A 15,522-nucleotide genomic window follows, 5' to 3' on the forward strand; every position below is an offset into this window, starting at 1 on the left:
TCCAAAGTGACTGCGCTATAGATCACTTGTTCACTGTGTGTCCCGAGGCACCCTGTATTCACACCCTACACACCATTGTAATTATCTTTGTACAGAATATGCCTTGGAAGGTATCCTTTGAAAACTAACAACTCATTGCTCATTAATACTCTCGCAGGATGTATGTACATGATGTGTATTAAGAGTTTTGGATATGTGTTGGACTTATGACTAAAGTATGTTTAAACCAAGCATGTCGGGATTGTTAAGCAGGTCTAGCCTAAACAAAGGAATGTGGGTTTACCTCAATATACATAGAAGCAGTAAACTAACAATAGGGGAGACTGCAGGAAACAGAACAATTTTCATTTCAGTTCAGTTCATTTCAGCAAACACCAGAGGTGGGAGAAAGAGCATGGAGCTTCCGTCCACATGAGACTCCATGTCACCTTCCTCCCAACTTGAATAAACTTTACTTTGAGGGGTAACCTTCAGAAGAATCCACTGCAAAGGACTATAAAAGAAAGAGGAAGAAAGCTCCAAGTTCTCTCTTTCACCTAAGCAAACAAAGGAACCAGCACTTTGGGCTGAGATCCTGACAAGGGGGAGGGGTCAGCCACTATCTTGCTAGAAGACTGTGGGTGAGAAAAGCTGTCTTGATCAAAGTCTGTATGTGGCTAGATTAAGTTTTAGACTTTTAGAGCTGTGTTTTCATGTTAATTTGCTTGTAACCATTTCTATCTTTATCTTCTTGTATTAATAAACTTGTTTTACCACTGATCTAAACCCAGAGCCCTGTGTTTGAATTAAAGTGAATGTTAATGCCAGTTGGGTTTTGTCACTTTAAAGGAGCAAATGGACCATATTATTTCTCTGAATGCTGCAGGACAGGGCTGGACATTGCAGAGCACATGGGTTTGGAAAGGTTCAGGACTGGGGACAAGGGTGTTGGGATCACTTGCAAACATTAACCAAGACTGGTTAGGGTTAGGCTTAGGATTAATTGCTATTGGATTCAAAGTGGTTGGATCAGAGTTGTACAGCATACACAACACAAAGTGCATGCTGACTGCGTGTGTGTGTCCCTCAGGCAGGGAGCCACGCATAGCGGAAGCATTTGTGGGGCACTCAGTTATAACCCAAGTAGTGACACAAGCTCTCACTGGTCTGGACTGCACCCCAGATTGTGACACACTGGTTCTCTCTTCTCTTCTGCCCATCCCCCCAATGTAGACTCCTGCTCAGAACAACAAAATTATGTGCTCAAATTGGTGAGCTAACCTTTCATTTCCATAATCTCCAATCTGTGGGACTGGCTTTTACAGCCTCTGCAACATGATTCAGCTCTGTAACAAAAAAAAACAGGACAGGTCCAGGTGTTGCCTCATATCATGTGTCGGTTACATGTCCTTTGTCAAAAGAGTGGATTTGGGTTATGGCAGTTTCCATTTCTGTAGCAAGAAAAAGCTACAGATTTTTTCTGCCCTCTTGGAAAATTAGTAGCATAATGGATTGAAATTGAAATTCCTGGTCCTGATTGCCTGGCTTGGTGAGCAAACCTAACAGCTCTGCGTTGTTGAGCGTAACTGCCCAGCTGACCATGCCAGCTACATGCTGCAGCTGTGCTCTTATCTGTAGTACACAGGAAGTATTGGATCTCCTGGGCCTGTTTGGAGGGTGGTGCCCATTTCCACTTTGCACACGTTAGGGAAGCTTTAATAAGAGGATAGTTGTAATGAACAATCACTCATCGGAGGCATTGACAATCAGATTGCAGCAACTAAGATCACAGTGTCTTTTCTCCCACAGACATGTGGATGATGTACACACATAATTTCCATGACCACTTAAAGAAAGTTTATGTGTCTACTTCACCTGCATAGATGAGACAGACTGTATGAAACCTACATAGCTTGGATTGCAATGGGATTTTGTTTACAGAGGCTGGAAATAAACAAAGCCTAGCGGGTTTCCCAGATGACTTAAATCTGACAAACCTTCAGGGACAGCCGCCCATAGTCAAATTTGGTGTGCGCAGTTCTGTAACCATTATTATTTTAACTTTCTTAGATGAAACATGTATTTTGGCTAGAACATCTGGTTTATGCTACATAATACTTTTTATACACATCTATTAAATCCAGCTCACCTAGTTACTATGGCAAACATGAAACTCAGCACTCTGCAAATGTCACATTACCACCAACTTTAAGTTACACAGCCTTTTCTTGGGGTGGTTTTCAGTACATTTGCAGGAAAATATTTATCAATGTTAGGAATGTATATTTAAAATTCACCTTTTTTATTAAGCAGAAATGAGGGCTGGTAAAAAACAAAAACTGTTTTCCACCAAAATTCTCAAAGACACAAAGGGTGAGAGTCTATATTGCAAAGCACAGCCCAGAACACACAACCCAGCAAACTATAGACTAGGGTGCCTAGAAGGTCTCTTTGCAGTCTTCCACTCTCAGGCTGCTCCTGGGACTAGAGCAGATCTCAATGAAGTATAGATAGTTGAGGGAAAGGGGTTGTCTAAGGGCATGTCTACACTAGAAACTTGAGTCTACCTATGTTAGACTTCATGTCCACACTACCCACCTTCTGCTGGTGGTGCCCATCCTCACCAGGAGTGCTTCCACCAATTTAAGAGGGGCAAGGTGGAGGGCTGAGAGACCAGGCTCTCAGCTCCACACGTGACTCCTCACTGGGAGCCTGGCTGCTGCCCCCTGGGCTCTCGGCTCCCCGCCACTGGAAGTCCAGCTTCACCACCCCCACACCCCCGCGCCCGGGCTCTCGGCTCCCCACTCCCCACTGCCAGGAGCCCAGCTTGTCCCCGCCCCCCCACCGAGCTCTCGGCTCTCCGCCACTGAGAGCCCCGCTGGCCCTGGGCTCTTGGCTCCGTGCTCCCAGGAGCCCAACTTCCCCCCAAGGCTCTTAGCTCCCCGTTGCCAGAAGCCCAGCTGTCCACACTGAGTCCAGGTGGGCAGCCCCGGAGCCTCTGGGCAGCAGCTGGGCTCCCTGGGGGGAGCCTCCATGCAGCTGAGCTCCCTGACAGGAGCCATGAGCCCAGGCATCAGCCCAGCTGGAAGTGAGGAGCCAGGCAGGCTCAGCCCAGTGGGGAGCCCAGGCAGTAGCTGGTCTGGGAGCCTGGGGGGACAGCCCGGCTCCAAGCAGGGAACTGGGCTCTAGCTGGAGCCCCCTACCACCCATCTTCCTTGTCAGTTTTAGGCTCCAGCATGGACAGGCTCGCCGACAGCAATCTGGGCCCCAGGGCAGAACAGTCAATGGGCCCCCTAGAAAGGGATGGCTGAGGTTTTGGGGCAGTGCTGTGCCTGCTCTGGCTGGTGCCCAGTGAGCTGCCGGCTGCGCTGCTGGACACGCTCTTCCGGTACAGCCAGTGTTTCCTCATGCCCGCCCATTTGCTTTCGTCGCTGCCGGCACCACCCTATGCATGCCTAGGAGCCCTGTGGCCTGCCCAGGTGATTTAAAAGAGCCCAGGGCTATGGGTGATGGGTATCAAAGGCAGGGGGAGGCTGTACCTCCCCAAACAGCCTTGCGTGGCCCCGTTCATGCTCCACACCCAGGCCCCTTCCTGCTTCCTGGGCTATGCTACAGGGGGCTCTTCCCCCTAGTGGCTGGGGCCCCAGGCTGGGGCTGGGGAGCTAATGGGAGCCGGGCTGCACTCTGGGGCTGGGGGAGGGAGGCTGTGCCGCGCCGCCCGGCCCGCTCACCCACCTGGTGCTCTGAGGCTGGTGGCACTTGGGCAGCTGGGGGAGTGCTGGCTGCCGTGCTGGGAGAGGGAGACTCCGGTGGGAGAGGCAGGGCCTTGGGTAGAAGGGATGGTCCAGGCCCAGGGCTAGCCTCCCCAAACCTGGGGTTCACCCACTTCCCATGCCCAAGCCCCTGTGCAATTGCCCCCTTCCGTGCCCCCCCTCAATCGGCAGGTCTGAGCATGGAGCCATGAAATTGACAAGAATGGGAGCCCACAGCTGAAGTAAGTAACCCACAGTGTCCACACGGACACTGCATTGCCGTAACTACACTCACATAAACCCTTTGTTTCTCGGGAGGTGGGGTCATGATGTTGGTGTAGTAGGGCACTTACATCGGTGGACACAAGGCTGTAGTGTGCACAGCGACATAACTAGATTGACGTAAACTGCCTTATGTTAGGACACCTTCCCTTGGGCAGTCCTCTGGGCTGCAAAGCTGCCCAGCATCCCTCCAGAACAGCCCCACCACTCCTACCCCCAACTCTGCCTCGGTATGCCCCTTACAACAGAGTTTTCCTTTCTTTAAAAATGTGTAACGAATATTTTAGTTTCACTAAATGAAAAAAAATCATTTTGTTTCACTATTCCATTGAAAACTGAAAATTTTTAACCAAAATGAAATCTGGTCTGAACCTGGCCCCTGTCAGGAGATTCTGTTGTCAGGAATGATGTAGTTTTGTTCCTTCACCTGCATGGATATTTTATTATATATTTACTTAATCACATTCTCATTGGTTTCTGGTAAATATTTTTTATTATCCTTTGTTAAGGAACCTAGGGACCTTTGGGAATAAGGTCTCCATGTATGTATATTATTAATAAATATTTTAATGACACAAACCAAATAGTTTAAAGGGACTGGTCAATTAACAATTATATTTTCTAAATAGGATCTACTTCAGCTTTTGACACTGTAAAAGTTTCTAAGGGGGAAATCCATTCTGATTTGGAAACACTAAAAGGTAAATCCATCTGTCCTTCAGTTTGCTTAATGCTGTAAAACTCAACAGCTCTGCTCACTCCTGCCTGGTTTTAAAATCATTAGGAAGTAAGTAAGAAAAAATGTAAGAACATTTAAGTAAAAATTGGCATTACTGAGGTTTTTGTGTTCCCCGGCTGCTGCTCAGGCACAGAGCAAACAAAGACATAACAGAGCAGCAAAGAAAGATTACAGAAAAGACAAGGAGGCTACATATATCAGGATGTGGGTGTAGTGGCTTCTTCTCAGAAACTTTATGGGTACTGTGCAGGTTCATAAGTAGAAGGAAGAGTTGGGGCACAGGTAGGCCAAAATCAGGCAGAGAATCATAGGACTGGAAGGGAACTTGAGAGGTCATCTAGTACAGTCCCCTGCACTCATGTCAGGATTAAGCATTATCTAGACCACCCCTGACAGGTGTTTGTCCAACCTGTTCTTAAAAATCTCCAATGATGAAGATTCCACAACCTCCCTGGGCAATTTATTCCAGTGTTTAACCATCCTAACAGTTAGGAAGTTTTTCCTATTGTTCAACCTAAACCTCCCTTGCTACAATTTAAGCCCGTTGCTTCTTGTCCTAGCCTCAGAGGCTAAGAAAAACATTTTTTCTCCCTGCTTCTTGTAACAATCTTCTACATACTTGAAAACTGTTATCATGTCCCCTCTGAGTCTTCTCTTCTCCAGACTAAACAAACCCAATTTTTTCAATCTTCCCTCATAGGTCATGTTTTCTAGACCTTTAATCATTTTTGTTCTTCTCTGGACTTTCCGTTTTCCCACATCCTTCCTGAAATGTGGCTCCCAGAACCGTACACAATACTCCATTGAGGCCTAATCAGCACAGAGTAGAGCTGAAGAATTACTTCTCGTGTCTTGCTTATAACACTCCTGCTAATACATCCCAGAATGATGTTCACTTTTCTGCTACAGCATTATACTGTTGACTCATTTAGTTTGTGGTCCACTATGACCCCCCTATTCCTTTCCACAGTACTCCTTCCTAGGCAGTCTTCCCCATTTTGTATGTGTGCAACTGATTGTTCCTTCCTAAGTGGAGTACTTTGCATTTATCCTTATTGAATTTCATCCTATTTACTTCTCACCATTTGTCCAGATCGTTTTGAATTTTAATCCTGTCCTCCAGAGCACTTGCAACCCTTCCCTGCTTGGTATCATCCGTGAATGTTCTAAGTGTACTCTATGCCATTATCTAAATCATTGGTGAAGATATTGATCAGAACCATACCCAGAACTGGACCGGCATGGCCAAGGTGGATCTTCAAGTGGAAGAAAGCTGATGAAAAACAGCATAAGAGAAAGCATCCTCTACTGACATTAACAAGTCGAACATGGTAGAGAGGATGTTTGCCAGCCACACTTAGGTCCCACTGTCCCAAACACAGCAAATTCACACTTGAGGCAGTGGGGCCATTGGAAATATAGTGAAAACCCATAAATCTGATCTGTAGATTATGCAACAGAAGAGGAAGTTTACCCACTAATATGTTGTAGCATGTAGTGAATTAAAATGAGTTTTTCCCCAAAGATGAATTTATTGGGAATCTTCTTTTAATAAAAAAAAAGCCGTGCTTGAATAAAATTGATCAGAATACTGAACTGCTTAGTGAAACTGAATATGCACAGGTTTAAAGTCAATTCCTTTCAGACAGTTACAGGGGTGATATTTATCTATGTACAAAAAACGACAAATTGCCAAAAGACAATGTAGATTGTGCTTTCCCACACATGTTGAACAAGATCCTCAAGTAATCCTTGCACATTTTTTCGTTGATTTGTTTGGGATGGATACAGCAATTTTTCTCCATTGGCTTGTGTTTATTATCTACTAGATGAGAAAGACCATTCTATTTCTACTGCTCTGAGTGATTCAAAGACATAGATTTTTCTTCCACTCGTATTTTGAATTTATCTTCTTACATGGCAAATTTTTAACGCAACATAGATCAATAAGGGGGACACCGTTAGTTACTGTTGCATGCATGGCTATGATTAGATACTAAACTTGTACTTCCAGAACAGTACTAAGTTATTTAATGGCCACCAAGTTTTGATCTCCCAGATGTACAAATGCTATGTTCTAGATTTGCCAGATGTATTAGTGTTGCTCTTGCCATGTATGTATTCTCAGATGTCCTCACTAGCTCCTCATCCACACTTTCAGGATGTTGCACAACTTTGCCCCAGCTACATCTCAGTCCTTGTTTCTACTAACTCCGCTCCACATCCCCTATGTGCTGTCCACTCACCTATCCTCGATGCTTTTTGTCTCCTTCACCCTTCTTCTCATGCTGAACCCTCTGTCTAGAACCTTTATGCCTTCTGCAGGGAGAAATTCCCCTTGTGCAGAGACCCAGCAGAGGGCCTATGCAACCATTTAAATCCTATTTAAGCTCATAATTACATAAGGGCTGAAGTGAAATGTAAGTGGTGCCTAGGCCTTCTCCTGGTGCTCTGCACAAGAGAAGATTTCACCCCCAAACACTCACCAAAACATCCTCTTCCCCATCCTCTTCAGACTGCTTTTTAAAGCCTACAACTCCAGCTAGCTTTCCACTATTGATATTGGCTCTGTTGCTATGTATTCCCACTTATTCACCCTGCATGTCCATTATTTTGGGGGCCTTCATGCTTCCTTATCATAATTTCTTATGTCTTTCTTATTTAGATTCTCTTCTGTACAGAGAACATGCACTTTTGTTGTGTGAAGCACCATAACAATGTCTGATGCAATAAATACTAATTGTGTCAAATTGCCAGCACTACTTTGATGGGTCTCACACTTTCTCTTCTTGGGGAGGATTCAGGGCACAGTTTCTCACCCCTGAAATGGGGTATTAACTGCCCAACTAGGGTCCTAGAGGAGGGGAGTAGAGAGGGAGGGAGCCAGGCCCGCCCTCTACTCCAGGTCCCAGCCCAGAGGCCCTAGGGATAGCGGTAAACTGCTTGAACTAGCGGTTCCTTCCCCTGGGCTACTTCCCTCTCCTGCCCTTCAGCTTGTGGGGCTTCCTGCCCTCCCTCTGCACAAATCAGGTGTCCCTTTACCTAGGGTCTTGGTCTTCTTAGTCCACCGCAGCACTTCTCCAAACTCTCCTCTACTTCCCTCCAAACTGCTCTCTACTCCAACACCAATCCACTCTGCTTCAACACCTTCCCTTGTCTGATTGAAGCAGGGGGATTTATCAGGTGACTGGCTTCAGGTGCTTTAATTGGCTTCAGGTGTTTTAATTAATCTGTAGCAAACTTTCTTCCCTCTACAAGGAATAAGGCTCTCCTACTGCTCTCTGGCCATGCTTTATCACATAATATTATAATAGCCATGCACATATAATGTTATGTTCCCAGGAATAGCTAATTATGAATTCATTTGTACTGCACCCAGAGTTGTGCTGGGCACCTCACAGAAGAGATATGTAGACATGGTCTCCTCTATGATTTATCTGCTTCTACAGCCCAGAATCATAGTGAGGACTTTTGGGGGTAGCTGCCACAATTTATGAATTCATTTCTAATATACTGTGTTCCTTAGGTTTTTATCGCCATGTACCTCGTTCCTAATGAGTAACTGCATTTTGGGTTGCTTTTTCCTTTTACATTTTTTCTAGGGTGAACCTCGTTTTCTTACCTGCCCACCTCTCTAACCTCTTTAGGTCCCTTTTTATTATTTTGCCATCCACACTAGGTTTTGTAACAGCTGTCAGTTTAGTATAATCTGTGAGTTTAATTAATATACTGTTTGCCAAAGAGCATAAGCAGCCAAGTCAATTACACAGCAAAAAAGGAAGAGATGACCTTTACTTAGCTATCAATGTTCAACTAAAAAATTCTTGTTTCACAAAGAAAAAGTACAGAACTCCCAGCCTTTGTAGATATAATAGCATATACAAGGCTACCTTGCTAATTTAACTTGAGTCATTTTCAGAATTAAAGTATATTATTTGCCAAACTAAATAACCCACAAATGAAAACCAGGCAACTTGTCTGATCCAAGTAAACGAGACGCATTGGAAAAAGATTAGACAAACACACAGTACTTTTTTGCCATGATATCTCTATTACATGTACCATGATGTTACTTGACTAGAATTGCCTCAGACATTAAAGGCAATTGCAGGCAGCCAGTTAACAACAGACTTTATTTAGAACACATGCTTTTTTGATATTTTCATCTTCTATTACATAAAAAGTGCAATTTTCTGAAGCCCAAGACCAGTCTAATAACATTTGAGCAAAAGCTAGCGTTCTCTGACATTATCATGTCTGGGCTATTGTTGTGGCAGTAGGAATTAGAGCATAAAAAACTCTACCAATCTATTAGGAATAATTGCAGTTACTAGTTTGGTCTCCCACTGAGGTTAGAACCAAATGCATCAAGATAGACAATATTCTTATTACTGTTTCTCAAAATCATCTTCGCTTGTAACGCCATTGGTACACAGAAGGATTGCTTTTGGGGATTATCCAGGGTAGCTGCTACTGGCTTACTCTGCAGAGAAATGATAAAGTTTACTCTTGCTTTAATTAGACCATTTATTTTTAAGGAGGCCTATCCAGGTAGAGCAAAAATCAGCAATGATACAGTAATAGAGCTACACTTTTCCAAAGTGATTTGCAATTTTGAGAGTGTCAGCTTTTCACTGTTCAATCTGAGACACTTTAAAGGAGCCTGATATTCAGGAAGAGCTGATCTTCCATGCAAAAGAAAAATTATGAATCCCATTTTGTTTGTATTTTCATTTCAGAGACAATTTTAAAAAACCACCTCTTACTCCCCCACTCCCCGCACAAAATAAAAAGCAGAACTCCATAACGTTTTTTGTTTGTTTATAAAAGTTCATAGAGGGATATGGCTATTAATATCCATATCTGTCTATGAACTTTTTGATTCAACAAAGTACTTAAGCATGTGCCTAAGTCATATTGAAGTCATTGGGGCTTACATATACCCTTGAAGTGTGCTTTGTTGAATAAAAATGGACTTCAACACATGCTTACAGTTAAGCACATGCTTAAGTGTTTTGCTGAATATGGGGCCTAACAGTTTTGCTTGGATCCCATTTAGGATAGCTTGAATGAGCTTGTTTTCTTTGAGGAAGTCCCATCTGTCTACACTATTATTTACTATGTTTAAACTATAATTATGAGCTGGGTTAAACTTTGTTATGAGTTGAGTTAACAAAACTGATATGTGAATGCATCATTCACTTCAGATTGCTGCAAGAGAAGTTAAGGGGCCACACCTCAAACAAAGCACAAAAAGTATGTCTATGCTGCAAGGAAAAAACCCTGGCACCGAGACTCAGAGCTTGGGTCAGCTGACAGACTCATGAGGCTTGAGTGATGGGGCTAAACATACCAGTGTAGATAGGGTGACCAGATGTAAGGGAGAAAATATCGGGACACATGGGGGAAGGAAAAAAAAAAGCCAGAGCGGCCAAAGCCGCAATATCGGGACAAATGGCGTCCCGACCGTACATTGTCGTACAGTATGAACCGTGCATCAGGAGGCAGGCAGGGCCAGAAGCCAGAGTCTGGGATCTCTCATGTGCAGGGTCTGAAGCAAGACAAGTGGGCAGTGTGTATAGTTGCTCAGACAACTCCCTGTCATGGCTTCCTGGCTTAAATACTGGTGCCAGCCCATCAGTGGGCTGTGAGAAAATTGCCACTCAGGTCATGCTGGGTGATGCTTCCCACAGGAGACTAATTTAAGTCTCCTGTGGTGATATCAGTAGCCCATAACCCTAACCCTGCAGTTTCTTCCACCATGAGGCTGAGTCAGTTGGCCAGAGGCTTTTTTTTGCAGCGTAGATGTACCGTTAGAGTATGCCCAGAAACAAACATCATGTGGGCAGGGTGTTCAATTGGGCATTTTCCTGACCGTGGGGGGGGGGGCGGGCAGGCAAGACAGAGCAAAGACATGAAAGAGAGAGACCGAGAGCGGAGAAAGAAAACAAAGCAGCAGCCTGTAAGTATGATATGACCTGGGAGAAGCTTAGAGAAAGGTCGGGGGTACTGGCTGAAAGGGGCCTGCAATCTAAGAAATTTCCCCTTTGCTTTTGGCTCCTCCTGTGTTCGCAGAAGCCGGACATTGTTAATCCTTTGTAAATAAACAAGAATGCGTCAGATCAAATACCATACTCCATCATGAATTTCTACCCCCAACTGGAGCATGCCCAGGACCCTGAACTTTGACTAGTCCGTCAGCTATGACAAGCTGATAAAAACTTTACTAAATTGCTCTTCCATTTTTTAAAGTATTTTTCCTAAACTTATTTTGATTGCAAATAAATTCCAAACGTCATTACCTTACAAGGTATTGGGAATGTATTGTGGTATTGTGAATGTACGTGCTGTGGGTGAAATTCAGCCGTGTGGTGCCCTGCACACTTCAGTTCCAGGGTGCATAGACTTTGTGCTGTCCTTCTGCCCAGAGCTGTATTTCAGGCTACAATGTAGGAACGGATGGTTAGAACTAAAGGGAGTGTCACATGTCATATGAATAATCATGCTTCCTACATTTGTAGTAAAGTCTTAGATCTGCCCTATGCCTCTGATGTCACTATCACTGTAATGATTCAAAGCAGCCACATACACTCAGAAGTGTTTTATTCTATTTTTTAGACAGAAATGGCTGGACACAATCATAGAATTAGTAAATTATCCCAGTCAACATCTATTTAGAATTTTAAGAATTGCTGTTGCAATTATAAACACCACTCAGATAGCAAACACTATAAGGGTTTTCACCCATGTGGTTTCTCAGAAGAAACTTCTGTGGCCTATTCAGTTTCCAGCCCACCAAGTTTTCCTGTCCTCCTCACTGCATAATCTGCTACAAGTGATTTGTGTGAGATGCTTCTCAAGAAAAATAGGCTTGGTTCGGCCCTCATCCAATCTGTAATGTAAAGAAATAAACTGGTATATACTGCCCTGTCAAGCTGGCTAATTTGGATTTACACTCCAAAACTGTTCAAGGAGAATTATGTCAGACTCTAATTTATGGCAAAATACAGATATATCATCCTATCACAGAAAGTGATGCAGATCTTAGGTTCTGGAGGAGGTGTGGTAATTGTATAAATGAGAGGGATATCATCAAGAAAACACTGAAATCACATGCAGCCCTAATAAACTGGCTACCTTGGAACAAGTAAAAAGTGAGAGAAAGAGAGAGCGAGAGAGCACCCATGCAAGAAGGAAAAACATATGTGACTGATGCTAGTTTCATTGCCTGCTGTGCTACCAGAAGGTGCTTAGATACCAGAGTGGAATGTATGGCATAAAAACTTAAATAGACACAGGGTGGCCACTCACGCATCCCCAGAATACTGGACTGTCTGCTACTTCTGGAAATGATGTGGCCCCTCCCTCAGCAGTGTGACCATATGAAGTGATGCCACAGAGGGGACACCGTTTTGAAGAACACACCACCCCGCCCCCACCAGTGTGACCTCTAATGCACTGCGTCACACCAGGGGCGGGGAAGCAGTGCACTCTTCAAAATGGCATCTCCCATCCAATGCCACGTCTAGTTTTGTCTCAGTACTGGTTGGGGGACAACCTTAGAAAAGCAACACTGTCCAGCTGAAAACCAGATGAATGGCCTGCCTAGTCGAGAGGCAGTTGTAAATCAGTTCTCCAGCAACTTTAATTTGCCTTATGAGGGCCTAGAGCCTAGGCAAACCTCTATACATTCTGATGCTGAAACAAGACTCAGGTGGATGGAGATGACCAGAGGCAAGGCTGGATGAGTGATCAAGATATGTCACAGCACGAACACAGAGGAGCACAAATTAACACACTGCTTCTTTCAAGAGACAGACACAAACAAAGGTGAAGGACAACAGAAAAATTAATGAGTTAGTAGAATCTTCTGCTTAAGTATGCTAGTTATCTCTTGAATGCCTGGTCTGTGTTAGGAAAATTAACTGTTGCTGACAATGGGTTGAACAATGATTAAGGCCTGTCATAAATATAAAGGGAAGGGTAAACCCCTTTGAAATCCCTCCTGGCCAGGGGAAAGCTCCTCTCACCTGTAAAGGGTTAAGAAGCTAAAGGTAACCTCGCTGGCACCTGACCAAAATGACCAATGAGGAGACAAGATACTTTCAAAAGCTGGGAGGAGGGAGAGAAACAAAGGGTCTGTGTCTGTCTGTAGTCGTCTTGGCCGGGGACAGAACAGGAATGGAGTCTTAGAACTTTTAGTAAGTAATCTAGCTAGGTATGTGTTAGATTATGATTTCTTTAAATGGCTGAGAAAAGAATTGTGCTGAATAGAATAACTATTTCTGTCTGTGTATCTTTTTTGTAACTTAAGGTTTTGCCTAGAGGGGTTCTCTATGTTTTTGAATCTAATTACCCTGTAAGATATATACCATCCTGATTTTACAGGGGGGATTTCTTTATTTCTATTTACTTCTATTTTTTAATTAAAAGTCTTCTTGTAAAACACTGAATGCTTTTTCATTGTTCTCAGATCCAAGGGTTTGGGTTTGTGGTCACCTATGCAAATTGGTGAGGCTTTTTATCCAACATTTCCCAGGAAAGGGGGGGTGCAAGTGTTGGGAGGATTGTTCATTGTTCTTAAGATCCAAGGGTCTGGGTCTGTAGTCACCTAGGCAAATTGGTGAGGCTTTTTACCAAACCTTGTCCAGGAAGTGGGGTGCAAGGTTTTGGGAAGTATTTTGGGGGGAAGGACGCGTCCAAACAGCTCTTCCCCAGTAACCAGTATTAGTTTGGTGGTGGTAGCGGCCAGTCTAAGGATAACGGGGGTAATATTTTGTACCTTGGGGAAGTTTTGACCTAAGCTGGTAAAGATAAGCTTAGGAGGTTTTTCATGCAGGTCCCCACATCTGTACCCTAGAGTTCAGAGTGGGGGAGGAACCTTGACAAGGCCCTACCAAATTCATGATCCATTTTGGTCAATTTCATTGTCATAGGATTGTTAAAATAGTAAATGTCATTATTTCAGCAATTTAAATCTGAAATTTCACGGTATTGTAACTGTAGGTGTCCTCACCCAAAAAGGAGTTGTGGGGAGGTCACAAGGTTATTGTAGGGGGGCTTGCGATGCTTCTACCCTTACTTCTGCGCTGCGGCTGGCAATGGCACTGCCTTCAGAGCTGGGCCCCCAGCCAATAGCTGCTGCTCTCCGGCCACACAGCTCTGAAGGTAGCATAGATGTAAGGGTGGTGATACCGCAACCTCCCCTGCAACTCCCTTCTCAGGCAGGACCCCCAATTTGAGAAACATGGCTCTCCCCTCTGAAATCTAGGGTAAACGCACACAAAAGACCAGATTTCACTGGGGGAGACCAGATTTCATGGTCCGTGATGCGTTTTTCATGGCCATGAATTTGGTAGGGCCCTAACAATGAAGCATCTGAACCATTACTAAACACAGTTTAGCTGCAAGCATAGCCAAGAACAAGTTGTTAAACTATGGTTTCAAAAACAGCACTTATTTTTATGAACTTAGGCAAGCCTTTTGAATGATCCATGGTGCACAGAGTCAGCATAAGATCACAGGAGAACCATGGGATGCTTCCAACACCCAATGGGGGTGTGAAGGTAATGGTAGTTCAGTGCATAATATGAGTATTATTCATATCCATTGTCTAATCCTGCTCAGAGTCAAAATAAATGACATGGTGATTAAAACACCAGTGGCCACTGATGCTACTTTGTCCATATGTACTGCTACCACTGATGAAAATTTAGGAAAAATTTCTATTGTAAACAAGGCCCGAGAAGTTAAGTGACTTGCCCCAGGTCAGCCAGAGAATCAGATGCTGAGTCAGGAAAAGAATCCAGGAGCCAGAGCTTATGTACTCAACTAGAGTAAATCAATGCAGCTCCACTGAAGATAATGTATATCAACTGAGAATCTGGCCTAAACTCTTAGTCCACTGCTCTTTCTAACCACTATGGTTTAGTCAACTTTCATCCAAATTCCTTGCCCGGCTAATGATAGAAGACTTACAACTATGTTAAAAAAGATCTGTGTTGCATGCCGTGTATATTTTTATACATTATATGAGTTGTGTTAGTTTTTGCAATTAGAAATAGTAATTACTCAGTTGGGCCTGATCGACAATGTCCTTAAAACAAAACAAAGGCTTTCTGTATTTTTTCCAGTTGATCTCCAAGTAATTATTATTAAAATCTGTTACACAGGCCTTTTAAGATCGACTCATTTTTAAATTTTCTATCTTTCTTCATGCTTTGCTATGGAATTTACTCAGAGAGAAAGTGAGAGATAGAAAGCAGGTACCTGAATAGTATCTGCTTTTAATATTTCATATTCCTCTTCTTTCTTTGCATAATAACTTTCCAGACCTGTAGGGAACATAACATGAAAAGGAGACGCCAGCAGCTGATAACAAAACATGAGCTTCATTCAAATGTGCAAATGATGTGTATTTATTTCTAAATGAAAAACTAAGCAAAAAGTCTGCTGCATACTCACACATTAAAATTTCCCAGAGGCTCGTCTAACTGGCATCAGTAAGCTGTTCCTATAAGGTTTTGTAGAACATGTTTCCTTACATAGAGAACAGAGTACCAATGTGCTAGGAGCTATGCAAGCACAGAAGAGGAGACAGTCCCTACCCTGAAGAGCTTACAGTGCTATTCTTTTGTTAAAATGCTATTTGAATTTGGATATAGCTCTTTTGGGTATGAACAAGGAGGGGAGGAAAATGCTTATGCTTCTCTATTGTTATTTATTGGTTGGTGTCAGTTTGTTAAAGGGGGTAGGACATGCACATACACA

At 43.6% G+C, this 15,522-nt stretch overlaps 2 long non-coding RNA genes across 2 annotated transcripts in view; both read right to left on the reverse strand.

Annotated features, from left to right (window-relative positions):
- Positions 1 to 15,522, reverse strand: part of LOC311526927 — a 94,672-nt gene that overhangs the window by 53,626 nt on the left and 25,524 nt on the right. The window lies entirely within an intron of this gene.
- On the reverse strand, positions 8,875 to 15,088 carry LOC311526932. Its single transcript, XR_014713197.1, has 3 exons — positions 15,022 to 15,088; positions 11,055 to 11,194; positions 8,875 to 9,235 (listed from the first exon to the last, which is right to left on the reverse strand). It is a non-coding gene; the product is annotated as an uncharacterized lncRNA (long non-coding RNA).

Source organism: Lepidochelys olivacea (genome assembly GCF_965140295.1).
Source record: "Lepidochelys olivacea isolate rLepOli2 genome assembly, chromosome: 1".
NCBI lineage: Eukaryota > Metazoa > Chordata > Testudines > Cheloniidae > Lepidochelys > Lepidochelys olivacea.